Source organism: Dipodomys spectabilis, unplaced genomic scaffold (genome assembly GCF_019054845.1).
Source record: "Dipodomys spectabilis isolate Male_0828 unplaced genomic scaffold, ASM1905484v1 ptg000003l, whole genome shotgun sequence".
Lineage (NCBI taxonomy): Eukaryota > Metazoa > Chordata > Mammalia > Rodentia > Heteromyidae > Dipodomys > Dipodomys spectabilis.
Window position 1 is genome coordinate 15758820 of NW_024870680.1, and position 15614 is coordinate 15774433.

The following is a 15614-nucleotide window of genomic DNA, read 5'->3' on the forward strand; positions in this document are numbered from 1 at the left end:
GAAGAAATCTCACTTTCCTCGGTGTATGAGAGAGGTTAGTAAGGTCCGGAGAAAGGAACGACTCTAGGCCGTGGTGGGAACAAATGCTGAAGTTCTGTGACATAAAAATTCCCAGGGGGCCTGGTGCTGGTGGCTCTTGCCCTGTAATTGTAGCAACCCAGGAGGTTAAGATCTGAGGATCACGGTTCGAAGCCAGAACTGGAGCTGTGGCTCTAGTGAGCACCGGCCTTGAAGCAACAATATTAGCTCTTAGTTCGAGACCCAGTACTAGCACCAATAAGTAAATAAGAGAATTCCAGTACTCCAGAATCTTAGGCAGAACCACCTTCACCCATTGCTGGAAGTTTCTCAAAAGCTAACAGTCACATAACCTTGTAATGAATTACAAGGTATATTCTCATAAGAATCAAAAGCAGGAACTACGAACACCCCTGTTATGGCAGCATTATTCAATATACAAACAGTAGACGCTATATGCTTTTATCAACAGCTGAATGGATAAAACGGAATACACAAAATGGAATATTATCCAGCCATTAAAAATAATGAAGTTGTTGCTAGACACCATGGATCATGCATATAATTTCAGCTGACTCAGTGGACTGATATCTGAGGATTGCAGTTCAAAGCCAGCCTGGGTAGGAAAGTCCATGACTCTTATCTCCAATTAACCACCAAAAAGCTGGAAGGGGAGTTGTGGCTCAACTGGTAAAGTGCTAGGCTTAAGCAAAAGAAGCTCAGGGACAGTGCCTAGGACCTGAGGTCAAGTTCCAGGACTGGCACACACAAAAAAAGAATGAAGTTGTAAACCAAGCATGATGATTCATATCTGTAATCCCAGCCAAGAGACTGTATCAGGAGGACCCAGGGTCCCAGGCCAGCCTGGGCATCCTAGCAAGACTATGACTCAATGAAGAAATAAAGGGAATAAAAGAGAGAGAAGGCCAGGCACTGGTGGCACAAGCCTGTAAACCTAGCTACTCAGGAGCTGAGAGCTGAGGATCACAGTTTGAAGTGGACCCTGAGATGGGGCCCAAGCTGATAAGATTCCATTTTGAACTTGGGATTTTAGACTCTATGGGCCTAGTTCCCAGAATGAAAAAAAAAAATGCATCTGGTCGCCCTCCCTTTAACAACCTAACCCACCCTTGATTGTTCAGTGAAGGATTGACTGATAAAACAGATAGGTTGTAATCTGGTTCAAACTGGTGACAGCACCCCCTTGCAGTAAACTCTACCTTTTGCGAATACTTACCTTAAACTCCGCCTTTGCACGTGCTTGCTGCAAACTCTGCCTTATGCGATGAATTTGTGCGCCATTTAAACCAAAAGTGATAAGGCCGGTTTAAACAGCCATTATGAGACAAATCGTAACTCATTGACCACCCGTGTTTGGTCTGGTATGACTGTACAATCCTTTGTGTGTGTTACAATTTCATTGGTCACCTGCTCGTGATCAGGCTCGACCTCATGAATTTTGCCTTTAAAAACCAAAGTACTAGGGCCACTGGGGGTCACAGTATCAGCTCCCCAGCCTATGCTGGGGCCCTGACCAGTCAGTGTAGGAACCTTCTCAATAAAGTTGCTTCTTTATTAACGACAACTTTGTTGTGGTGGGCTCTGTCACTCCAGACGATTAGGTGGGCTTGCCTGCCTGAGTAGGGGGTCTTCCTACTACAGGTTCAAAGCCAGCTCAGGCAGGAATGTCTGTGAGACTCTTATCTCCAATTAACCACCAGAAAACCAGAAGCAGCACTGTGGCTTACTTAGTAGAGTGCTTGCCTTGAGCTGAAGAGCTGAGGGACAGCACCCAGGCCCTAGAGTTCAAGCCCCACGACCGACACAGAGAGAGAAAGAGAGAGAGAGGGAGAGAGAGAGAGAGAATGCTAAGGTAAATAAGTCATACATAAAGAGACATTTTATGTAATTCTATTTATATTGAATTAATAGAATAAATGAATTCACAGGCAGAAAACAGGCTTATAAACCGGGCAAAGTGGCTCACACTTGTAATCCTAGCTACTCAAACTGAGATCTGAGGATTATGGATCAAAGCCAGCCCAGGCAGGGTAGTTCAGGAGACTCTATCTCTAATTAACCTAAAAAAAAGGCAGAAGTGGCGTTACACCTCAAGTGGTAGAGCACTAGCCTGAGCAAAAGCACCTCAAGCACATTGCCGAGGTCCTAAATTCAAGCCCCAGGACTGGCACAAAAAAGAGAAGAAAGAAAACAGGCTTATACTGCTTACCAGGGATTAGGAGAAAGCAGAAATGGAAAACTATTGTGTGATGAAAGCTGGAATATGTAAAGAAATCAGTGTTCTAACCCAATTAGCCATTGATTACCAAGGACAAAAACATAGTCTAATGAAGTCAGGTGTATAGACACAGATGATCAGTAGAACTCTGAGGTGTCCCACTAAATACAAAGAAAGAAAGTTATTACAGGCTCTGAAAGTGGGGTGGAAAATAGGTGACATTTATGTTTTGTTTTGCTTGGCTCTCATTGCATAGCCCAGGCCTGCCTCCCAAATGCTGGGATTACATGTACTACTATACCCTGCTTGCTTTTTTTCTCACGTTTTCATTAATATTTTTCATTTTGTAAATTTTGTAATTTTGCTATGTAACGTCTTTACACATTGAAGTCCCACAACTAGACCAAAGTTAAACTTGGATATAAAATTCATTACTTAGCTCCAGACAAGTTTCTGTAATCCTTAACCAGCTTCAGTTTCATATAAAAACAAGCAGCAGTAAGTGGCGCCCTCTAGAGCTGATACTCTTGTTTAGGCCCTGGATGCCAGGACCCTTTGCCCAGCACTGGCTATGACTTCTGTATCTTGGATGTCAGGATCCACAGTGCTTGAGAGTTGTAGCCAGTGTTCCAGCTTCCCCCTGCCCTGCCCCCCCCCTCCCCCAGAGACAGAGGCTCACAGTCTCTCTTATTCCTGGTTTCTCATCACTTAAAACTATGCTGCCAGCATGGTGATTGTTGCCACTTCCATTTCCATCACTGCCTTTTATCAGGGGTCTTTGTCAGGGTTCTATTGCTACTGTTGCAGCAAGCAGCTGTGGTTGTCTGGTATCTTCCTCAAGTAATTAAGAATATTCCAAGCAACCAGTTCTGGCATGAGGGTAGTCCTACAGGATGCTTGCCTGATAGTCTTTCCAAAGCAGCCAGAGAACCAGGAAATGGTCTAACTGTCAATTATGAAGTCAAATCATACCAGCCCCCAACATCACAGCTTATTTAAAGGAAAATTACAGCTTGCCATTCATATTAACAGTGTTTTTTAACAATGCTCTGACAATGTTTGACTCTTGCTCCAGAGTTCCTAGGGGAGATGAGTCTCTAACATCTGTTTCCATTATGACATTTTATAGCTGCAGTATGTCCTTGGGAAGAATACTATTTCCTGCTAATTTTACAATGGACTTTCTCTGTGTCTGTTATTCCAGACTAATGAACAGCAAGGGAGATGTTTATAGTCCAAACCAATTTTTTTAGGTTTCAGGAGACAAACAATGGAGAAAGAATCTACAACAACTAATGAGTTGTGAGTTGACAGAAGAAACTGAAGTATAAATGTTATAAAACAAGGGGGTGTTATTGTTAATGTTGAAAATAGAAATGTCTAGTTTACTGAGCTGTCCAATATGGTAGCCCTATCCACAGGTGGTCATTTAAATTAATTTTAAATGTTTAAATTAAAATTTAAAATGCATCCAATTAAGTAGGAATTTACACAGGACAGGCAAGTGTTCTTCCACTGAGCTACATGTCTACCTCTTAGCTTTGTGTGTGTGTGTGTGTGTGTGTGTGTGTGTCCTCGTACTGGGCCTTGAATTTAGGTTCTCAGGCTCTCACTTGGCTTTTCCACCCATGCTTGGTGCATTACCACTTGAGCCACATCTCCACATTTTGCTTTTTGGTGGTTATTTGGAGATGAAAGTTTCATAGGCATTTCTTCCCAGGCTGCTTCAAACCTTGATCCTCTGTTCTCAGCCTCCTGAGTCCTAGGACTATAGGCCTGAGACACCAGTATGTAGCAACCCCTTAGCTTTTTTTTTTTTTTTTGTGCCAGTCCTGGGGCTTGAACTCGGGGCTTTGGCACTATCCCTGAGCTTTTTTGCTCAAGGCTACCATTACACTACTTGAGCCACAACTCCACTTCTGGCTTTCTGATAGGAGTCTCACAGACTTTCCTGCTGAGGCTGATTTCTAACCTTGATCTTCAGATCCCAACCTCCTGAGTAGCTAGGATTACAGGTGTGAGCAACCTGGGCCTGGCAAAACTCCTTGGCTTTTAAGTAGCCCAGGCTAGCCTCCCACTCTCCTACCTTCACCTCCCTGCTAGTACGGGTGTGCAATGATATGCTGAGTTAAAAAAAAATAAAAACTTCTTCCTGGCATTTAACCTCTTGTCAGGTGTTCATTAGCCACAGCCTGGTTGCTGCCATATTAGATGGTACAGATGCAGAACATTTCTTTTAGTGGTGAAAAAACGAAAGTTCCATTTAACATCAGTAAAATAAGAGGCTTAGGGTTGTGTGCATATTCTCTCCAAAGGGTGATAGGGAGAGACTCCTGCGCAAAGTGCAATCAACCAATGAGTAGTATTGCTTCTTAGACACAAGCCCTAAAGATGCCCCTGCGTTCTTAGGCTAGCCATGTGTAACTCAAACGTAAGGGACCCACTCCTAGGTTCAGAACCCTTGCTCCTTCCCCAGCCAGCTTACTCTCTTTTCCAAACTCAATCTCCCAACATGCACCGCGGGCCCTTCTGCCACTCTGACCTTTGGAATTCTGGGGAATGTAGTTTCTTTGGATGTTCCAGCCCCAAAGACTTCGTAGCCACGGACTACAAAACCCACGCGGCATTGTTCTAGCCGTTCTAGTGGGATTTACCGCGGGCTTGCGGTTTGTGTTTAGATAGATTGCAGAATGGGTAGCCAAGACTTCATGGAGCCCTGGCTGAGAAAGAAGCTGGAGTCCGTTGGAGGAGATGGGGGTGGCCGCGCTGTGTCTCCTGATGCTCCTCGGACTGCTGCTGATCCTGGGCTGTAGAGATGCCTCAATGCATACGGAGCCAACCCCAGCATTGAAGCGCAGCGCTGAGGCCGGCAGCAGCCTTTTGGGGGTTTGGACTGCCTGAAGACGACCGCTAAAAGCCGGAGCCCGGGGGCGGCGTGCCTGACAGCGAAGCGCGTGCGCAGACTCAGGCCTTGTGGGCTCGGTAAACATCTCAGAGCGCCTGCGCGGCCAGAGAGCTTGGGATCAACTTATGGGGACACCCCAGAGAGATAACAAACAGCCTTCCGTAGTAACAGGCTGGTCATTTTCCTGTGGGTCATTTTTCTCTCCTACGGTTTGCAAAGCACAGCCCTCCTCATTGCCTTTCCTAATTCGATCCTCATTCAGGTCAGAGAAGGGTACACAGATGGAATCAAAGCATTACTGAGGGTAAAAGACCAGAGACCCAGGAGGATTCGAGGACTAAAGCCCAGCCTCTGCTTCTGACTTGCTGTGTATGACTTTGGTAATTGTTTCCTTGGGAAACAGAATTGGTTTATAAGTAGGATTAGATAGTTGGGAGGATCAAATGAGATCCAGGGATGAAAACAAAATTCCCAATCAGCCTATAAAGGCAAAAGAATATTATAGTCTGGTCATTGCAGACTGAGAGACTCATTTCTTCTTTCTGCAGATTGCAAACCTGAGGGCCTCAAAGTGGAAAGGGACTGGCTCCAGGTCTCAGTGTGGGAACAAGGGCTAGAGTCAAGCCCCCTCCTGCCTTTGGGCCTGGCGACCTTCCTTGTACCTCAAGGATCAGTATCTGTTGGATGTAGGCTTATAGAAGGACTGTACCTAGAGGACCTGGGAGAGGCACTGTTGCAATGGAGGAAGGCCTTGCTCCATGAGATGTACATGAGCAGCAGAAATCTGAGGAGAATCTGGAAATTTTCTACAGGAAGAGAACAGTGCTGCTGGAGATGTACAGGTTCTACTTCTTAGGACAAGGGTTCAAATATGACAGATAAGGGGTCAGTAATAAGGGGACAATTTTTTTTTTGGGGGGGGGGTCCAGTCGTGGGACCTGAACTCTCCTGGGCGCTGTCCCTCAGCTCTTCAGCTCAAGGCTAGCGCTCTACCACTTGAGCCACAGCGCCACTTCCGGTTTTTTTCTTTTTGCTTATGTGGTGCTGAGGAATCGAACCCAGGGCCTCAGGCATGCAAGGCAAGTGTGCTACCACTGAGCCATCTTCCCAGCCCCTAAGGGGACAAATTTTGAATGGGGGAGTAGCATTGGACTCTTTCTGAACCTAGGAGGCACAGGTGCTCAGGTGACTTTAGCTGGGGCTGTGGCCATGGGAGCTGAGCTGGGTAGTGAGGAAAGGAAGTGGTGTATGTTGAGCTGAGGCCTGAGAGCCACTGGAACAAGTAGTGAGATGGTACATGGTCATACCCTGCCACCTGCAGGTCCGTGTAGCTGTCCTCTTGGGAAGTGAACTTTTCTCTGTCCTTTGTAGTTGTAGGGCTAGACTATATGCAGATGTTTCGGGAGTGCTTTTAGAGGATCTGGAAGCACATAGCAGGAGAGGCTGGGAGACCCTGAGGTCTGATCGTGGTGGGGCCTTCTCAGAAATCAGGAAAAGTGTTTGTAGAAACTCCAAAGTCCTCCTCACCTCCAAATATCTTATTCTTTAACCTTCACTTAGCATTTCTGTTTTTCAGCCAGAGAAACTGAGGCTAAAAAAGGAAAAAGGACTTTCTTAAGAACACACAGGAGCTGGGATAGAACTGGAATGAGATAGTGATCTTTCCATTACATGGAAGTGACAGACCATCTTCATCAAACATTTATTGAGTGTCTAATGTATACTTTGAGAAGTGCTTTCTTAGGGGTAGCAAATAGAAGCCAGCATTGCTGTCAGACTTGGTTTTTCACCATTCACTGACCCTCTCCATCTGAGCCTTCCAATTGTCTGAGGGGGTTGCAAGATTTATCCTGGGCTGTCTTGAAGTGTAACTGTAAATTAAATGAATTAAGACCTGTCTAGTGCATTGAATAGCACCAGGCATGCAGGAAGAACTAAATAAATGCTGGCCATCATTGTGGGGAAGACAGGTTGAAACAGGTTGTAGATGGGGTTCTGCTTATCTATAATATCTCTATGTCATACTCCCATGCTTACATTTCTGGGTGACATAGGCCCCATCTTCTCTGGCATGGGGAACCTAGCAGGGAAGAGATGTTTCATGTGCTGACAACTCACATGCACAGCATGGTCAAAGTTAGGGTCGCTTGCCCCAAGTTGCATATTATAGTCCTGGGCAGACCAGAACTAGACTTTGGGCTCATTCCAGCCCCTTCAGAGGGTGAAATTGTCTGTGACTCTTCCTTCATACTGGCAATAGTCCAGGAAGGCTTACTGAAGATCCACAGCCTGTTTCCCTGAACAGGAGTTGAGGTAGGAAGGGTGGTATAAAAGTGTGGAAAACAGGACTCATTAGATATCAGATACCTCACCTCTAGCTCACTGCATTCAAAGATGGAGACAAAACCCAGTAGTAATTTCAACTTTGGTCCAAGCCTCTATAATGGAAGTCTGACTCAAACCCTTTATTTACAGAAGCTTAATAAGGTAACTCACAGGGAGCCCCCCATAAAAGAGGGAGGAAGTGTAGTCTAGAATCAAGACTTCTCACTTCAATGAGGGCCCTGCTTGGTAGTCTAGGAAGAAAGGGCAGTGCTTGACTCCACCTCTCCTTCCCCCAACCATTACGGTCCTGCTGGAGCAGTGCTATTGTGGCCACTTTGGTGCATGAGCTCTTGTTGGGAGGTGTGGGAAGAGAAGGGATTTGAGGTTAGAAAACTATGGGACTTGGTAAGAGAGAAAGCCCAGGGCTGGCTTGGGCACATGGGAATGGGGATTCTGGGGCTTTACTAATCAATCTGAGGCAGCAAAGGGTAAAAATACCGTGGGAGCACACTCCTGGAGGAGGGAGCAAAGCAGATGAGTCATGGAGCCAAGTCCTAAATTTAGAAGGTGCTGAAGGAGGCAGCCTCCCCGAGGGAGGACTTGGAGATGCTTGCTGACCCAGGGTGCCAGGGACTCAGGGTAGGAAGGAGTGGTTGGCAGGAGTCCCCAGAACTAAAGTGCCCATGGCAACTAAATCTATTCCAGGAATGGAGTTTTGACCATAGAATAAACTTTAACCCAGACAAGTCTTCAGCCTCAGGGAAGCCCACCCACAGAAACCCTTCACAGAGTGAGTCCTGAGAACCAGCCTCCCTCTTTCCCCCACCCACCCCCGGGGTGGGACAGCTCAGAACTGGCTGCCTGGGGCTGAGCGTGGCTGGGTTCTCTATGCCCTGCTGCTGTTCCAGCACCCAGTAATCCCATGCTGAGGAGGGGGCTGTGTGGGCACAAAAGGCTAATGCCATTGAGGCCTCCCAAATAGGGGGACCACCAGGCCTTTGGCAGTTCTTTCTGGAATGGAGGACGGAGGAGGACAAGATGCTACCCTACCCATCTCTTCTTCACTCTCAGTTCTTCAAGCTCCAGGTTAACTCAGGTCAGAAGGAGGAGGAACAAAGGAGGCCCTGCCTTGTGGACAGATGCCAGGCCTGGGGGTAAAAAGGCTCAGGAAACGGGAACTGATGACAGTCATGGCATTTATTGGGCACTCATGATTGGCCAGGCACTGAACTAAAGCGCTCTACAAGCAGTAATTCATTCTGTTTCTTGTAATGATGTACATCCTTTTAAGCTACCCATCTTAGAAGTGGGAACACAGAGACAGAGGTTAAGTGAGTTGTTTGAGATCATACACTGAGTATGAGGTTCTAACCCAGACAGCCTGGCTCCTTGACCCTAGCTATTTTCCTGGACTGCTGAGCTAGCTGGGTACTTTACCTCATCTGCCCAGCCTCCTCTCCCATCCTTCTCAGCCCATCCTCCAGTACTAGTACACTGAGCACTATAGGCTTCCCTCTGGGCTTTGCAGGGTTTTGCTCTCCAGGACACTCCCAGGCTGGGGCATGGGGGTAAGAGGGGAGTCTAATCCACACACAGAGATATATGCAGGACTTCGCAACTGACAGATCCTTTTCCTATACCCTGCAGCTGCAAGCTCTGTAGATTCCTCCTGATCACCGCCATGCTGACAGGAGAGCAGGCCTAGAGAAGTACTGGTAGGAGTTCTTGAGCAGAACCTTGGGACTCCTCTTCAGTCAGGTCCTTAAACCTGGATGCCACTCCATCCCTGCATGCTGAGACAGCCCTGCTGCCTGCAAAAACTCAGTTCAATCCTAGGTTCTTTTGCTGAGTTGATGCAGCCTTCCAGGAGCCTTGGGATTTCCTGTCAAGAAACACAGATCCAATTGCTGTCTCCAGGCTCTCTCCTGTGTTCTGTGCTCAGCCTGGGTAGAAACTTCAAAGCCTTAGGCCCTGACTTGTAACAGTTTTTACTTCTTAGAACTAGGGAGGGCCTCTGGAGAAAGCCCAGATCACCCGCTGTGTGATGGTAGAGAACAGGAGTTGGTCCCTCAAGATAAGAGGTACCTGTGAGTTGTTCACTGGCCTGAATACTGAGGTTGTCCTTGGAACTACCCAGGGGTATAGCCTGGCCTGTCTATATCTATAACACCAGACTGATGGGCTCTGCTCAACCCTCTGTCTAGTGGTTGTGGAGACAGAATGTGTGCAGAACTCTGCACACACATGTATACACATGCACATGTACACACACACATACACAGGATAGCTCATGCACCACAGTGATGTGTGTACAGTGCACACGTTCCTGTGTCACAGCAAGTGCCTGAAGTCTCTGTGGGAACTGGTATGTGACTCTGGTGCCTTAATATTTGGTAATGCAGATGTGGCAGTACTTAGGATGGGATGTGCCAGATTCAGGTGAGATACAGGTAAAAATGATTCGTGTGTCAGGCATGGTGGTATTTACTTGTAATCCCAATACTCAGGTGGCTGAGGCAGGAGGTTCAAGAGTTGGAAACCAGCCTGGGCTACCTACAGAGACTGTGTCTCAAAAAAAAAAGCAGGTGGGGGTTTAGTTTAGCAGAACAGCGCCTGCCTGGGGAGTGCAAGGCCCTTAGTTCAGTCCTCAGCTCTGGAAAAAAAGAAAAAAAGCTGAAAAGGGAAAGAAAAAGAAAAAAATAGCTGGGCACCGGTGGCTTATGCCTGTAATTCTAGCTACTCAGGAAGCTGAGATCTGAGGATCATGGTTCAAAACCTGCCCAGGCAGGAAAGTACATGAGACTCTTACTTCCAATTAACCACCAGAAAACTGGAAATGGCACTGTGGCTCAAGTGGTAGAGCCCTCACTTTGAGCTGAAGAGCCCAGGCCCACAGTTCAAGCCCCACAACCAACAAAAATAAATAAATAGGGCTGGGAACATGGCTCAATGGTAGACTGCTTGCCTAGCATGCATGAGGCCCTGGGTTCCATTTCTCAGCTCCACATAAGCAGAAAAAGCCGGAAGTGGTGCTGTCGCTTAAGTGGTAGAATATTATCCTTGAGCTGAAGAGCTGAGGGACAGTGCCCAGGCCCAGAGTTTGGGCCCCATGACTGACAAAATAAATAAATAAATAAATAAATAACATTTATGACATGTCAGAAATTTAGATGTCACAAGACCGTGTTTTTCTTGTTTGGTTCTTGTTTTGTTGTGGGGCTTGAACTCAGGTCCCAGGTGCTGTCCTTGAGCTCTTTTGCTCAAGGCTAGTACTCTCCTACTTTGAGCTACAGTGTCACGTTCAGTTTTCCATTGGTTAATTGGAGATGAGTTTCAGACTTTCCTGTTCAAGCTGGCTTTGAACTGTGATCCTCAGATCTCAGCCTTCTGAGAAGCTAGGATTATAGGTGTGAGCCACCAGCACCTGACTTACCCTGTGTTTTTATCTGACATCTTCACTCTGTGCTGTGTATGACCATGTGTCAGGCTGACCTGTGTCAGGCTGGCCATGTATGCGATGAACATAGTTGAGTATCTGTCTGAGACTATGACAAGACATCAGGATATTGGTATGTGTCTGTGACAGTGTCACCAGGAGTAAGGAAATGGATCCTGACTGACTGGGTTAGTGGCTGTGACTTTCTGAGGCTCTAACAGGAAGGTTTGAGCTGTTTGCTCAGTGAGGCCAAAAGGACCAATTATGAGACTCACCCTGGGTAAACAGTTAGATCCGGGACCACGTGGGGCCAGACCATAGCTCCTACTACCACTGTAAAGGACATATCTCTTTCAAGACCAAGCCAGCCTTGAGGAAGTCAGCATGCCCTGATCCTTCCTTAGGGCTGGTAGAACCTCCTTTCCACTGTGCTGCTTCCTGGTGACATCACACAAGTCACATCCTATCTTCTAGAACAGAGCCCTCAGGATACTGCCCAGTTGCCCAGGGCAACCTGGGAATTGCTCCACCCAAACTGGCAGGCAGGGTTACCACTGTGGAGGGGGCCGGGGAGAAGGGGCCAGTGTGACATCCTCTCATCTCCCAGAGGGGAGACTGAGGCAGCCACCCAGCTGCCTAGATGGTGAGTAGGTGACCTAAGAACTTGTCCACCCCTAACTGTCCAGAATACTGGTTGCTGACAGAAGGTGGTCACTTGCTACAAGCCTCGTAGCAAGTACAAGGGGTGATAGGGGGAGTAATAGGGGGAGAAGGAGCCTCAGGTTAGAAGCAGGGAGACTTGGGTCTTCATCTCTGCTTGTCTTTGCCAGCTGGCCTTGGTTTCTCTCCATGTGTAGCAGTGAGCCAGTATTCTGAGGGTCTTTAAATCTGGTACTGAGAGTTGAACTGTGTTACGGACCAGGCAAGTGCCCAGTGAGCCCTGCTTCAATAGCTATTGGGGGAAAATGTTGTGTGAAACTCTAGATACCCTTTTGGGCTCCCCATACCAAGAGGTCTCCCTAAGGGCTCTGGCTTGCTGTGTGATTCAGGGCCCTCCTATGGCCCTTAACTGCTCTCTCTACACCTTGGGTAATGATTCCTCACACTCTAGTGAGCTTCTCAGCTTACTAAGCACCTTCCCATATACACGCTAAGCTTCTACACACACACACACACACACACACACACACACACACACACACACACACACGCCATGCCTGCTTAGTGCTGCCTTTTTCAGGACTAGGACCTGGTCAGGAACTAGAACCAGACCTTCCCAGGGGTTCACAGAGGCATCTTATCCACTTCTCATGGACAGGCTAGGCTCTTGAGCAATGGGCATAATGAGCTAATGAGTGTGGCAAGTGTCATGTTTTTCTAGACTTTTCTGTGGTCAAATCTTTTTTTTTTTTTTTTTTTTCTGGTCCTGGAGCTTAAACTCTGGGCCTGAGCACTGACCCTGAACTTTTGTGCTCAAGGCTACCTCTCTACCACTTTAGCCACAGCTCCACTTCTGGCTTTTTGTGGTTATTTGGAGATAAGAGTCTCATGGACTTTTCTGCCTGGACTTGGCTTTGAACCAACATCCTCAGATCTCAGTCTCCTAAGTAGCTAGGAATAAGGGTTTAAGCTACTGACACCTGGCTCTGTGGTCTAATCTTTTATGAGAATCCTACCAATCGCATCAAGATGTTACCTTAATTATTTGTTTTTGAGCTATACTTTTCTATACTTTTCTGGACAGTGTATTCCTTGCTTCTCTATCCCACTTCATTATAGTTTGGTGTACCTATCTGGTGGTAAGTTTGGTAAACTGGAATATATGCAACTCTTCATTACAGTAATTCTTTTTTTTTTTTTTAATCGGTCGTGGGGCCTGAACTCTGGGCCTGGGTGCTATCACTCAGCTCTTCAGCTCAAGGCTAGTGCTCTATCACTTGAGCCACAGTGCCACTTCAGGCTCTTTCTGCTTATGTGGTGCTGAGGAATGGAACCCAGGGCCTCATGTATGCAAGACAAGCCCTCTACCACTGATCCACCTTCCCAGCCCATAATTCTTATGGTATAATATTATTCCAGATGTGGAAACAGGCTCAGAGACACCATATCTCCTGCTTCTGATCATATAGCTAAGAAGGAATAGATCCAGGATTTGAACCACGGTCCGTAGCTAGGTTGTGGCCAATTATAGTTCTACAAATTCTTTCCCTAGCCCGGTCCCTACTTCTTGATTTCACTCCAAGCTGCAGGCCTTATCTCTGCTGCTCAGGGTGTTTGGAAAGAGGGAAGGGATCTACTTTGTCATTTTCAAGAGGCTGACAAAAGGCTTAGAGCCAGGGACACCTTAATTCCTGGGGGAGGGAGGGTTGCAAGGGCAAAGTAATAGGGATGGGGAGATATCCTCTGCCTGTCTGCTGGCCAGCTAGCCTGGTCTGAACTTAGACCGAAAGATCAGCCCAAAGGATTCATTCTATGTTCAGAAGTGAGTGATAGTTTGGATAGGGCCTTCCTGGGGTTCTTTCTGTCCCTGAGGTCAGTACTGTAGGATGGAAAGTTCTTCCTGTTAATTTGCCTTCCCAGCCACCCCCTGCTGTCACCTCAGCCTTATCTTTTTTCCCTGGACTAGACAGTTAAACACTAGAGGTTTAGTATCCTGTTGCCTACTATCTGTAATATATGTATTATTGGGACCTGGCAAAGGCAGGAGCCACTAGGCAAGTGCTCTTTCTTTGCTCTTTTCCTTATGGCCTATCCCAGAGGCTACAGTTTACAAAGCAGGCTTTGGCTCTGCTATGGGCCACTTTAGGTCTTCTGGGAATGATGGTGTCAGCTAGAACCACTGAGGCCTGGGGAAGGCAGTGATGTGCATTTAGTTGGACCAGTGGCAGAGGAAGCAGATGAGAGCCAGATCCTGGGCCTCCCAAGCTGACAGCCAGCCCCTCTGCCACCTACTCATTCCCAGACACTTCTGAAAGAATGTGAGTTTAAAGTGTGTGTGTGTGTGTGTGTGAGAGAGAGAGAGAGAGAGAGAGAGAGAGATTATCTGGCTGTACCTCCCACACTGCAGATGGGAGACCTAGGGAACTAAGTCACTCAAGCCACATGCCCCCCATTTTACAGGACTCACTCTGCCGAATGCCCTTCAGAGACAGTTTGCCATCATGGCTCCCTGCTAGCTCCTGTGCATTTTTAGATTGGTCTTGATTTACAAACTTCTCAGAGCTCTAAGCACTTCAGGAAGAAACACCTCTATTTGTGAATCCACCATGCTGACTCCTCATTTTTCTCTTAGCACCTGTAAGAAAGCTGTTTTCCCTCCAGAATTCTGGATGATGAAGCTAGGAGGTACCTTCCTTCTGTAGATAGGCCTCAAGAGGAGAGGGCAGAAGGCACAGCAAGGAGCCGTGGGTAGAGAAGGTTTAAAACCTGATCAGGACAGGGTCAGTATAGAAAAATTGTTGGACTCTGTTAGCTGCCCATCCAGAGGAAGTTATCATAGGTCCTCCCTGTGGCCTAGGGCCAGTGATAGGGACAGGTTGCCACATTCCTACTGGCCTGGCCTCAGAGAAGTTGAGCCTCCTGGGTTTACACAGAGTAGATGGACATAGAACTGGCACTAGGACCCAGAGGCCAGGGGTTCACAGGCTTGAAGGAGTGATTGAAGTGCTTGGTGGACTTATCCTCCCTCACCCCCGCCCCCCCAACTCTCCCTGCTCCTCCCTCCCCCCCCCCCCCCCAAGCTATAGAGCTCAGGTCAGCTCTTTCAGGGAAGGGACTTAGACAGAGCTCTGGGGTTTGAAGCTCTTGAGAACAGTATTCTCGTCCATGGGAGGGGCCTGTGTGTCCAGGTGTGCTGAGACCAAGTGGCTGTGGACAAGGGCTAGCTAGAGTCAGGGACTGAAGGAGTCTTGGTTAAGGCTCCCAAGTGGAAGTGAGACTGGAGTGAAGATTTTTTTTCCTCCCCAAGCCAGGTGAGAGCCTTGGAGGTTGGTAGTCTTGGCATACCCACTGGGGAAAGGGTAGGGTGTAAGCGGACATGTCTGAGTTGCTGTGGGCTGTCAGCCTTGCAAGTTCGTTTCCTGATGAAAGTACGCGTGTGGGGATGCCCACCTTTGGCTATCTGGAGTGTTATGGAGATGGGTGTGTGAATAAATAGGCTGTTGCAAAAGTGAGTACCTGAGAGGGTGGGCACACAGTTAACTTCCAGAGTCTCCCTCGAGCACCTCTTCGTCTTTCCCCTGGGAGGCATCTCCTCCAGGGCCACCGCGCACCCCGCGCCCAGTCCTAGCCACAGGGCAACAACCCCTGCGGGACTGGGTCCCCTCCCGGGGCGGCCGGGGGCGGGCGCTAGGACCCGGCGGGGTGGGGCGGGGCGGGGCTCGGCGCTCCATCAGCTTTACCTCCGCAGCCTGGAAAATACCGAGCGGGGCGGCGGCGGAACCCCGGGAGCCCTCAGCCCAGCCCGGAGGGAGGGGGGCGGGAGGGGGCGCGCGGGGCGGGGGGCACGGGGCGGGGCCGGGCGGCGGGACCCACTGCTCCTCCCCCCCCCCAGGGCCCCCGCGCGGCCCCCGGTCGCCCGGGCAGCGGCGGCAGCAGCAGCGGCAGCGGCGGCGCTCGCACCCCGGCCCCGGCGGGCCCCGGCGGAGCAGCGGGCACAGGTGAGCAGCCCGGCCGCGGGCGCCCCTTCCCTT

General features: G+C 48.4%; 1 protein-coding gene across 1 annotated transcript in view; it reads left to right on the forward strand.

Annotated features, from left to right (window-relative positions):
* Positions 1–15475: 15475 nt before the first annotated feature.
* Positions 15476–15614, forward strand: part of Stard10 (StAR related lipid transfer domain containing 10) — a 29284-nt gene continuing 29145 nt past the window's right edge. Inside the window, exon 1 of the mRNA XM_042689635.1 lies at positions 15476–15581. The gene's annotated coding sequence lies outside the window, so the exon portion shown is untranslated. The remainder of the gene's footprint in view (positions 15582–15614) is intronic.